The sequence below is a fragment of the Stegodyphus dumicola genome, chromosome 2 (assembly GCF_044657685.1).
Source record: "Stegodyphus dumicola isolate Sdum_Otavi_A_Nest chromosome 2, ASM4465768v1".
Lineage (NCBI taxonomy): Eukaryota > Metazoa > Arthropoda > Arachnida > Araneae > Eresidae > Stegodyphus > Stegodyphus dumicola.
This window is the reverse complement of record NC_140769.1, coordinates 17,949,838-17,961,904: the sequence shown is the minus strand read 5'-3', so window position 1 is coordinate 17,961,904 and position 12,067 is coordinate 17,949,838. Positions and strand designations below refer to the sequence as shown.

At 32.9% G+C, this 12,067-nt stretch overlaps 1 protein-coding gene and 1 pseudogene across 3 annotated transcripts in view; one reads left to right on the top strand and one right to left on the bottom strand.

Annotated features, from left to right (window-relative positions):
* The window catches only part of LOC118196964 (OTU domain-containing protein 7B-like), a 90,388-nt gene that overhangs the window by 21,544 nt on the left and 56,777 nt on the right, over window positions 1–12,067 (top strand). The gene's annotated exons all lie outside the window — the stretch shown is intronic.
* LOC146998366 (uncharacterized) lies at window positions 11,257–12,019 on the bottom strand (annotated as a pseudogene).

Below are 12,067 nucleotides of genomic sequence, written 5' to 3'. Positions count from 1 at the left end.
TATTTAAAATTGCAGCGTGTGTGAAACTAATACATTGCATAGCAGTTAAATGGATATTCATAGACTTTATACAGTACAAAATCCAAAATCCGGATGTCCATTATCTGGAATGATCTAAAATCCAGACCTCAAAACCACCAATGTTTTTCTCCTATGTTTTACCCATGCGCATTCGATTCCCCCCTCTGCACATAATAAAACATCTGGAAAGTACTGATTCTTAATTTCACTTCGACACTATATAAAATACCTTGTTATTGAAGAAACAAATATTTTAGCATAAAATTGTATGATCAGTAATTTGGCTTTGCTGCTGCGTTATCTGCTTGGCACACATCTCAAACTGAAACATTCTACATAGATACATTGTTGATCTGACACCGACCTGGCGATTCATTATTTATTATACTTTCCTTTCATCACCGCATGTTTATCAAATCAAAACATGACAACTTGAGTAATGACTTATGTAGTGATGCCTATACAATTTTTTTTTTTTTTTTTTTTTTTTTTGTTTATGTTAGTAATTGAATAATAAAAGAAGTATGGTAACCTTTTATGCTGACATTACGTTTGGCAATGATTACAGATTTAAGTTAAATGCGCTGCAAAAAAAGTTGACGAGGAAAAATTTACTAAATATTTCTTTCCATTTGTTAAAAATAGATTTTGTTGATACTCATAGGCCCAAAGATTACATTTAGGGCTATTTGAATTAAGAATAACTTATTTGTTATTAATCTTTATTATTAATAATAGATCTTTTATTATTATTAATCAAAATCTTTATTATTAATAATAGATTTTATTGATGATAACTCATAGACCCAAAGATTACATTTAGGGCTATTTGAATTAAGAATAACTGATTTGTTATTCACATAAACCTAGAACCAGTGCCAGGGCTTATATGGCCGCACGGAATCGCAGAATTTAGGACCCACAGAGACTGTATCAGGCGGTAAGATATCTAGCGCCAGCGCTCAAAAAGGCTTAAGTATATGTGGGAATTTATTTATTCAGAACTCTAATTAGCCTTAAGCATGTGCAAGAAATAGACATAAGTATAATGAATAACTAAACTAATACAATTCAGACTTAATTGTCTCAGTGCGCAATAGAAACAAGATAATATTTAACGGAATAATTTGTCGTTAGTCGCCAAGCTCATGATGCATAGCCAAATATGTATTGTGAAGGATAGCTAAATTTGATGATGATAGCCGCTAATTTGAAAGGATATCGCAAAAAAAAGGTGAAATTTTCCAATTAACAGATTTTGTAAAGAAATATAGAGAAGCGGTAATAAATTTTTCATTGTGATGACATTGCTGCTCAATCATCAATCAATTAATGAATGGCAAAATCTGTAGTATGGTTCTAGATCCAGAAAATACCGCTACAGATAGTGAAGAAAGTGACAGAGAAGTTACTGAAAACGAGAAAATTTCAATTGACAAGTTAATCGGAATTCTCGAAACAGCAGTTACAGGATTTCAACAATGTAACTGAACAAGAGATTATGTCTGTTTATAGAATTAAAAAAAAAGTATTAGCACACACACACACACACAAAAAAAAAAAAAAAAAAAAAAAAAGCAACTTAAACAACTTACTTTGAAAGAAATGTTTATTAAGGTAAACAAATAAACATTAAGCTTTTTTTTTTTTTTTTTTTTTTTTTTGTTAATTTTGATACCCTTTAGATCATAAATATCGGGTTGTCCGGAATATAATGCAGGTTTTTGCAATTGTTTAACTTTCCTGTACATTTTTAGTAACAAAAATATTTTGAATTACATTTGTTTATATATCATTTTAACAGGTTTCGTACGGTCCTTAAGAGTCCTTAAAAGTCCTAAGATTTTTTGGAATAAATTTTTGGTTCTTAAAAGTCCTTAATTTTGGCCCAAATCAGCAGAAGGTCCTTAATTTTAATCATCTGAAATTTCTGTCTGTTTTTACGATTGCCATTTTGAGTGTGAATTAGCATTTTGGAGGAATATTTTTGGTGATTCACTGAGGTATATGATAATCTTTTGAATGGGTTCATGGGTTATAATTTGTTTCTATTTCTAATATAAATGATGGGATACTCGGGATTCTAAGCAAGAAGTGAAACATAAGCATAGCGAAATTAATTTTTTCTAATAAAGAACACATAAACAACTTTTTGCTTTTGGGGATGTGAATTCTTTTATTAAACAGTTCTAAATTTGGCAACTTATCAACATTTTGACAATTTTAAGATCAGTTTCTATAGAAAATTTTTGATTCCGAGGTCTGAGAATTTTTTGACGATTTTTTTTTAAGCATCGTAACATTGATAAATTTTATTAAAATATTTGTAATATATTGAAATTATATTTAAAAAATAACATTAAAATAAAACATTTTTTTTTCGCTGTCATAGTATAAAGTTTCATTTTGGCAACTTATTACACTATGTATTGAATCTGAAAATAAACAAGGTATAATGCTATAAAGCACAATTTACAAAACACCTCTTAGCAAAAGCAAAATTAGCTATGTAATTAATTAAAAATGTCTTCTTTTTAATTTTTTCATAGTAAGAGTTTTTCTCATGTAATTGTCTCAGAATATTTAGAATTCTTAGAATATTCATCAGTTTTCTCTTAAAAATTCATTTTACACTTTTACCCTCCCCCCTTTTTTTTCCAAACTATTTCTGCGCTTTTGCTGTTACAGAATTCGTAGGTTCTTTAGGATTTTAGACATTGCAGCTTGGAAAGTTTACAAGGATTTGAAGGTAAGATTTATAGAGCTGCGATTCTAGAAAATTTGAGAAATATGTGACAAAATGAAAAATGTCTCCATGGTATCAACATGTAATAGATGTATTTTACCGAAAGTTTGCAATGAATTTCATACTTTTGGAGAACATCTGGAAAAGCAGTGAAAACATAATAAAGCACAAAGTCTGTAATACGGACGTCCATTATCCGGAATGATCTATAATCCGGACCTCAAAACCACAAACTTTTTTTTTTGTATGCTTTACGCATGCACGTAATGCATTTACGCGTGCATGCATAGACTCCAACTACTACGGATTCTCCGTAGTTTCTACGGAAATTCATGAAAAACTACGAGCTACGAAAAGTATGGAAAAAACTACGGATTTTACAGAAACAAGAGCAGGAGAACCAGTACGCAAAACGGAACCACCTAATTCATCCGATGATTGGCTGAATACTCGTGTTATCATATATCATGTGTTGAGTGCGTTCCTAGTTTTGAAGAATTAGCCAATCATAGATCAGTAACTCCAACCGTTAATGACTTATCAATAGTTCCACCCAATTGTCTGTCTCCCAGGTTCCTCGCTGATGCGTGTTTAGGCTGCATTCGGTTGCATTGTGTAGTTTACGGCGAGAGCTTAGCGTGTGTCTTGTGAACTGTAAATCAGGTGAAAGATTTTTAATCATAATGCTGCCTCGAACGAAGAAACCAAAATTATCAAAGCAGAAGTTTAAAGATTCATATTCTTCAGAATTTCCGTGCATTAAAGCGTCCGAAATTTCTGTGAATCACGCACACTGCAGTGTATGCAACAAAGACTTCTCAGTTGCTCATGGCGGAAAAGATGACTGTAAATGGCATGTGTTTTCTCAAAAGCATATAGAACTTATCACCGTAAAATCTAAAGAAATAACAAATTTCTTAATAAAAGATGATGAAACAGATCCTATAAAAGCCGAATGCTATTTTGTTCGTTTTTTAATTGAACATAATCTACCGCTTTCTGTTTCGGATCATTCCAAAGAGCTTTTGAAAGCAATGTTTCCGGATTCTGCCATAGCAAAAAAATTTAGCTGCGGTCATACCAAAACTGCTGCTATTGTGAAAACGCTTGCAGAAAATACTGTTGCTGATATTATAAAATCAGTGTGCAGTACATCATTTTCTCTAAGTACTGATGGAAGTAATGATAACAATGATAACAAACTGTACCCATTGGTTATAACATACTACAGTAAAGAAAAGGGAGTGATAATTACTTCATTGATTTCTATTTTAGAATGCACGAATAATACAGGAGAAGGTATTTTTAATTGTATAAATGAAAACTTTAAAAACAAAGGTTTAGAATGGAAAAATTGCTTATCATTTTCTTCAGATAATGCTAGTAATATGATTGGAAAGTTTAAAGGTGTGGCATCATTTATCAAAATGCATCAACCAAGTATAATCACCCGAGGTTGTCCATGCCACCTTTTGCATATAGCTGCAAAAAAAGTTACAGAAAAATTAATTGGCTCAGAAATTGAAATGTTGATAATAGATATATATTTTTACTTGGAGAAAAGTTCGAAACGGAAGCATAGCTTCAAAGTTGCTCAACAAATTTTGGGACAGAATGCAAAATCTCATAAAATTTTGAAATATTGCAGTACGAGATGGTTGTCTCTTTTATAATCTATAACAAGGATTTTGGAACAGTGGGATGCTGTGATAAATTTTTTTGGAGATAAACCAGATAACAGTGAGAATGAAGGAAAGAGATTGCAAAACATTAAAAAAATTTTACAGTCACCGACCACCAAATTGTACTTGTTATTTTTGAAAAATACTTTGTTTATAACAGTAAATATTAATTTGCAACAACAAGCTCCTTATATACATAAATTGAGAAGAGAACTTTTTGAACTTTTAATGAATTTATTTGTTAGATTCGTAAAACCATCAGTAATTTCTAAAGAAAATGAAGATGTTACTCTAACGTCTATTCCATTTCAGAAGTATAGTAAACAAAAAGAAAATGAAAATTTAGTGATTGGTGCGGAAACAAGACTATATTTAAAAAATGCCAAGTTGAATGAAAGTGAAGTGAAATCATTTTTCAATTCTGTGCGAGCTTTTTTTGTAACTGCATGTTCATATATAATTGATAAATTTCCACTGAGTGATCCATTTCTAAAACATGCTGAAGTTGCTGACATCAACTTGAGAACTGAAGTCTCATTTTCATCTGTTCTTTACTTGATGAATACTTTTCCATCCATTATTGATGAAAAATGTCTTAATCAAGTAGAAATTGAATTTTCCATGTATCAAGTAGATGATTTGAAAGAAATTGTAGATTTGCGTATTGATATAGCATGGGGAGAAATTGCCAAATTAAAAAATATGAATGGGTGTATTAAATACAAAGTATTGCCTTCTGTAATGCTTGCTGTCTTAATAATACCTCATTCAAATGCAGCTTGCGAAAGAATTTTTTCTATTGTTAAAAAAAATCAGACGGAATTTCGACCAAATTTAGGTCTTAAAACTCTTGAAGCAGTTTTGATTGAAAAAATAAATATGCAGGCAAATGAAGAACTGTGTTATAAAAAAACATTCTCAAAATCAGAACTTAAGCTTGCTAAGCATGCTACATATAAATCTTTGCATTCATAAATTATGCGTATTTTGTTTAATACTTATATGTATCATTCTTGGTTATTTAAATTTTATTTCCCTGTAGAAATCATATCCAGAATAAAGATATGATTTATAGCTTCTGATTTTTTCTATGATTAGTAGTGATTTGAAGTACTTTTTATTAGTGAATGCTTGAGGAGTTAAAAGAAAATTTCTAATTAAATGTGCATATAATTTACAAGGTATATTTTTAATTATTCAGTTTTATATGTATATGGATTTTAAATGTAATAAAATTTATTGCAATTAATTATTAATTTAAAATTAATGAATGGTTAATTACAACATACGCTACGCGCACATTTTCAAAGTTGTAAAAATGTCGTTCGCGCATTGACTACTGACAAGGTTTGCTGAAGGTTGGAGTCTATGGTGCATGTTTAATGTTACGCGGGCACGTTTAGCACAAAAAACGAAGCAACTTAAACAACTTACATTGATAAAAATGTTTAATAAAGTAAACAATATTAAGCTTTTTTTTTGTGTGTGTGTAAATTTTGATACCCTTCAGATCATAATTTCTCTTCATGCACGTAATGCATTTACGCATGCGCGTTTAGCAAAAAAAAAACAAAGCAAACAACTTACATTGAAAGAAATGTTTAATAAAGTAAACAAATAAATATTAAGCTTTTTTTTTTTGTAAATTTTGATACCCTTTAGGTCATAATTGCTCTTTATTTCATAAATTACTGTTTAATATTTTTAGTTGTATAATTTCTGCAATTCATCTTACCAGATTTAAATTGATGATCTATAATCCAGAAAAACCTCTAATCCGGAATCGCCAAAGTCCCAATGAGTCCGGATTACAGACTTTATACTGTATTTGAATGTTTTACTTCTGATACTAGAATCTTAACATGTTTATCTTCCCTTTATTTTCTCTACTTTTCACTAGACACAAGCATGGAAAATATCAAAAATGCTTTTAATCTTATCACATGGGCAGGTATTATAGAAAGGGATTTTTTTTATTTATAAAGAAATTAAAAACTTACAATTTCAAAGATTAATCTAACATGTCTTAATGCACCATACACACAGCTGGCACTAGGCATTTTCCCATTTGATGCAATCTCTGTGGATCCTAAATTCTGTTGCCTAGTGCCTTTCTAAATGCTTCCAATGCCAGCTCTAAATTCTAAAAGTTTGGCCATTTCTAGATTTTGTTGGTCGGTGTGTCATTCAGTTCTAAAAAATTCTGTCACATTAGCTCTGTAACTGGCCTTTGTCATATATATTTCATATTTCTTCTGAATATTCATATTACTAAAGAAATAAAATTAGCCCCTTTTTCTGTACATTCTAAATGCCTTTAGTGTTTTGTAGAATAACAGAAATCCTTAATTAAATCCAAAAATTCTAAAATAAAAAGGAAACGTGTTGAAGTAAGAAACTGATACATAAAGAAAATTATTCTTCAAAGATGTATGCAGTTATTATTATACAAATTAGCCAATTGTTTATGATTTCAGCCTTTACTATAATTTCACATTTTCATTTCCTCATGTGATAGAGTTTCTGAGCCAGATTAAAATAAATTGTATAATCTTTGACCACTAGTCCACATTTTTAGTTTGAATTTGACTGTTCTTATTTAATTACATCACCGTGAGCTGTAATTGATTTTGTTAGCATCAGAACATGCCTTTATGTTTTAAATAATCTTTTTAAATAAGAGGCTTATTTAAACCTTTATCTGATATTGTTGTTACTTTGAGACGTAGCGATAATATGCTTCACATCTGTAGGGGGGGTTGGACTATTTAACTTTTACCAGATCAAGTAAACCCTCGTAGGTACATTGTGGAGAGGTTGATAAGTTAGGAGATAAAGTATGCAGAAACTAGCGAGAGCATTGGTTATCATATTGAGACAAATCTCTATTTGTTAGAAAAGATGCTTAAAGAGAAGGAAATCGATATAAACTAGCCAAAATATTTGGGAAGGCTTCAAATTAAAATGACGGATAAATATTGATTGTTGTTGTTATAAAACATAAATGTTTTGTAGCTTTTAATGTGTAATTATCCTAATATTGTTTAAGAATCAATGTCATAAATCACATGTATTTTAAACTGAAATTTTTTTAGATTTTGATTTTAATAGGGCTTTTTTAACAAATATTGTTAAAAAATAAAATTTAATAGTGGCCATGTAAATCCATAATGACTAAAGTTATTAAACTACTTAATTTAATTATTGATGACTAACTGTTTACCCTTAAATATTATCTCTACATATTAAAGCGAGTTATTGCCTTTCATTAATACTAACCGTGGTCTCAAGATAAAAAAAACAAAAATGTAAAAATTCAAGTAAAACTTATTCTTTGCATCTAGTGAGACAATAATACAAAACAACTTATCATCTTTGGTGCTTTAATGGCTTATTGGAACCTTTAAGTATGTAGGAGTTCCATGGTGAGGCAGGACACAAGTATAAAATATATAATCTTTATTTTACACATCAATAATAACATTCCGATGAGAAGGGAAATTACCGCTCCATACACACCGCTTTCTCCTTACCATCTGCCGCTCATCCGAGGCGGGCATGCGCAGAACTCACAAAACTTCGTACGGTGTTTCCGTGGCAACACCACAGGGTATGCCCCCAGTGAGGGAGACCGAACGATACACACAAAAAAAAAAAAATGATACAGCATTTATATTATACAATGATAATGTTGAAGGTAAAAGGTACAATATAAAACATATAATAAATTAAACTACATAATGAAATACTGAATAAATAACAATATATATAAATTATATATAGTAGGTGGTAGACAGATGCTGAGGGAAATTGACATATTGTCCAGATTTTGTGACAGTTTTAGGAACATGTGACATGGTAGGTTTCAGTGTGTCTGTCCTATTGGAAGGTTTAGTGTTAAGGACAAAGGTTTTATCACTAATGAAAAATGCAGGTTTGAGTCGATCAATTGAAACAGTTTGATTTTTACCGTGCATGGATATGATAAAGGTTTTATCATATCGCTCAATGACTGGATGAGGACCTGAGTATGGTTGTTGAAGAGGAGGCGTAACTGAGTCAATTCTCAAATAAACATGAGAGCACGATTTTAAAGATGGATGAATGTGGATAGGCTCTGAACAGTGTTTTGATGTTGCGATGGGAATCAGAGATTGCATGCATGATAGATCGTAAACGATTTACATATGTTGGTGTCGGGGATGGCGGAGAAAGCTGATCTGAGCACAAAATATCCAAAGGCAGTCTTAAGGTAGTACCATAGACTAACTCAGAACAAGTTGCTTGGATGTCATCTTTGACGGAAGATCTAATACCCAAAAGTATAAGAGGTAACGATTCTGTCCAGCGAGGATTCTCTTGCGATTTTATGCTGTTTTTCAGTTGCCGATGAAAACGTTCAATGATTCCATTTGATTGAGGTCTATAGGCAGTGGTACGAATACAATGAGTGCCCAGCTGGTTCGTGAACTCCCTGAAACGATGCGATTCAAAGTTCCGACCCCGGTCAGTAGTGATAGTGGAAGGGCATCCAAAATGAGCTATCCATCCACTAATTAGAGCTTTACAAGTTGTTTCAGCCGACATATCAGATGTAGGAATTACTTCCGGCCATCGCGTGAAACGATCGATTATGGTCAAGCGATACTGATAACCTTCAGAAATTGGTAATGGGCCAATAAAATCTATGTGAATATGAGAAAATCTGGCATCAGGAAGTAAAAATGTCGAAATGGGGGATTTTGTATGCTTGTGTATCTTGGAACGTTGACATTTCTCACAAGCGTTCACAGAGTTTTAGATAAAAGTGTGCATGTTAGGCCAAATGTAACGTCTGCTGATCATTTTTGAAGTGGCATATATACCGGGATGCGAAAGGTTGTGAATACTTTGGAAGATGCTAGGTCTAAATGAAAAGGGAATGAAAGGACGAGGGACATTGGTTGTGAAGTCACAATAGAGATAAATATCTTCAGGTGGAAAATACTATTTGGAGAGCTTCAAAGAAGAAGATTTAGAAGTTAGTAGTTGTTGTAGTTCATGGTCTGTAAGTTGTGCTGAGTAGAAAATCAATAGAAAATTGAGAGATATAGTCAAGGTGTCTCAATTGTCGAGGAGAGCACTTTTCTGCTTTTTGTCTGAAAGCGAATGTTAGTGGTTTTTGGTCGGTAAATATGATGAAGTTGCGACCTTCCAACATGTGCCGAAATTTCCTGATAGACTCATATATTGCCAGAAGTTCGAGGTCATACGTAGACCATTTCCGTTGACTGTTATTCAGTTTTAAAGAAAGGAATGCTATTGCCTCCCATTGACCATTTTGGAGTTGCATGAGAGAGCTGCCAATAGCAACATCAGATGCATCGGTTCAAAGACTGAGTTGAGCACCAGGAATTGGATGTCTTAAGAGGGTAGCTTTTGTAAGAGCTTCTTTAGCTGCTAAAAATGCCTTGTCGGCATCCTCAGACCACGGAAGAGGATTTTCAGTCTTCTTAGTTGGACGGAATGATTTCTTTTTGTTAGAATGACCTTCGAGAAGCTTAATTAAAGGGGACAAAATGTGCGCTGCATGTGGCACAAATCTGCGATAAAAATTTAATAGGCCAAGAAATCTGCGAAGCTGTGTCAAGCTTGTTGGTCTAGGAAGTTTAGAAATGGCATCAACTCGATCTGGAATGGGAGAAATACCTTCTTTAGAGACTTTATATCTTAAGAAATCTAAGGTAGGAACTCCAAATGTACACTTTGAGAGTTTGATTGCTAAACCATAATGATCTAACCTTTGAAAGAGAGCTCGTAGATTGTTAATATGCTCTTTGTGGCTTTTAGAGGGAATCAAAATATCATCAATAAATGCATATACACCGGTTAAACCTCTCGTCACTTCATCCGTAAACCTTTGAAAAGTACTTGATGCATTGCACAAACCAAATTGCATCCGAGTACTCTCGAAAAGTCCAAATGGTGTGCAGATAGCAGTTTTATGGACATCCTCAGGAGCAATTGGAATTTGATGAAATGCTTTGACTAAATCTACATGGGAGAATATGTTGCACCCAATCAATAATACTAGGGATTGGATATTTGTCCTTTTTAGTCTGAGCATTAAGGGCCCTAAAATCACCATTAAGCATTAAGGACGCCAATCATTCACATCTTTTTTAGGGACCATATGCAATGGCGAAGCATAATTGCTGTTGGATGGGCGAATGTGGCCTAAATCTAACAGATGTTGAAATTCCATTTTTGCAGTTTTCAAACGATCGGGTGCAAGTCGACGTGGTTTGGCAAAAACGGGAGAGCCAAAAGTTTCAATATGATGCTGAACTGAATGTTTGACAATTTGGTTTGCACAGGGAGCTTGAATACGAGGAAATTCATTTAACAACTTAGCATAATGATCATTACAAATTACAGATTTCACTGAATATATACTAGCAACATATAAAATACCATAAGAATTTAATTTGGTGCAAGTATCGTTTAAGCGATGATTTCTAAGATCTGGTTGTAGGTTAAAATAATGTAAGAAATCTGCACCAATTATAGCAGTTTGAATATTGCATTCATAAAAAGGATAAACAAACTGTTTTCTTAAACCTAAATCTAAAGATAATAACTTTTGTTTATATACATTTATCTGAGTACCATTTGCAGCCAGAAAAGTTTGAATAGGAGTAGTCAGTTTAGATCTTGAGGCTGGAATTAAGGAACAATCACTACCAGTATCAATTAAAAAATTAATATTGGTTTTGCGATCACGAACAAATAGGCAACGAGAACTAGAAGGCGAGGCGCATGTTGCCGCTACTCCTTGCCCTAGAAATTTCCTTGAAAATTGCAGGGTGGGGTACACTTTTTTTGCTCTAGAAGCAAATTTTTGGTGGTACCAACATAGAACACTTTTTTCAGATTTCTCACGATTTGATGCATGACGAAAATTACGATTACGAGACTGACTTCTTGAACGTCGTAGAAATGCAACTTCCTTGCGAAGCAATTTTAGCTGTTTAAGCAGTTCAGAGTTCGGTGTAACACTAGATGATGCACAAGAATAAGAAACTACGCTTACCTGAATAGATGACACTTCCATTATTTTATCTGCTATTTCAGCAGCCTTTTGTGTGGTTAGAGGGGTGATCGATGCTAAAATAGATTGCACATGTGTAGGTAGTTGCTGCAGAAATAATTCCAAAACAAAAGTATCCGTCACGTTATGATTTTCTGCACGCTGCTGCATAACGAGTAAGAGTTCAGACGGCTTTCGATCCCCTAGTTGCTCACTGGCAAGTAAGCGACGTATTTCCTGTGATTTGCTTTCACCACAGCGAGAAATGACTTCATTCTTCAGTTTCCCATATGGATCCGTGTGGTCAGGAGAAATGATGATATGCCTCACAGTCATAGCGATGTCAGGAGGTAAATGCGCCACACAGTGGTTATACTTGTTTCTGGATTCTGTTATAGCCTTTGGAACCGCTAATTCAAAAGTAGATTCCACCATCGTGAACCAAAGAGATGGATCAGAAGGAATGAAAAGAGGTATTTTCACTGCAGATATTATATCCATTGTTTATGATGTTTGGATAGGTTTGTTTTCGTATTTTGTCCAGATTCC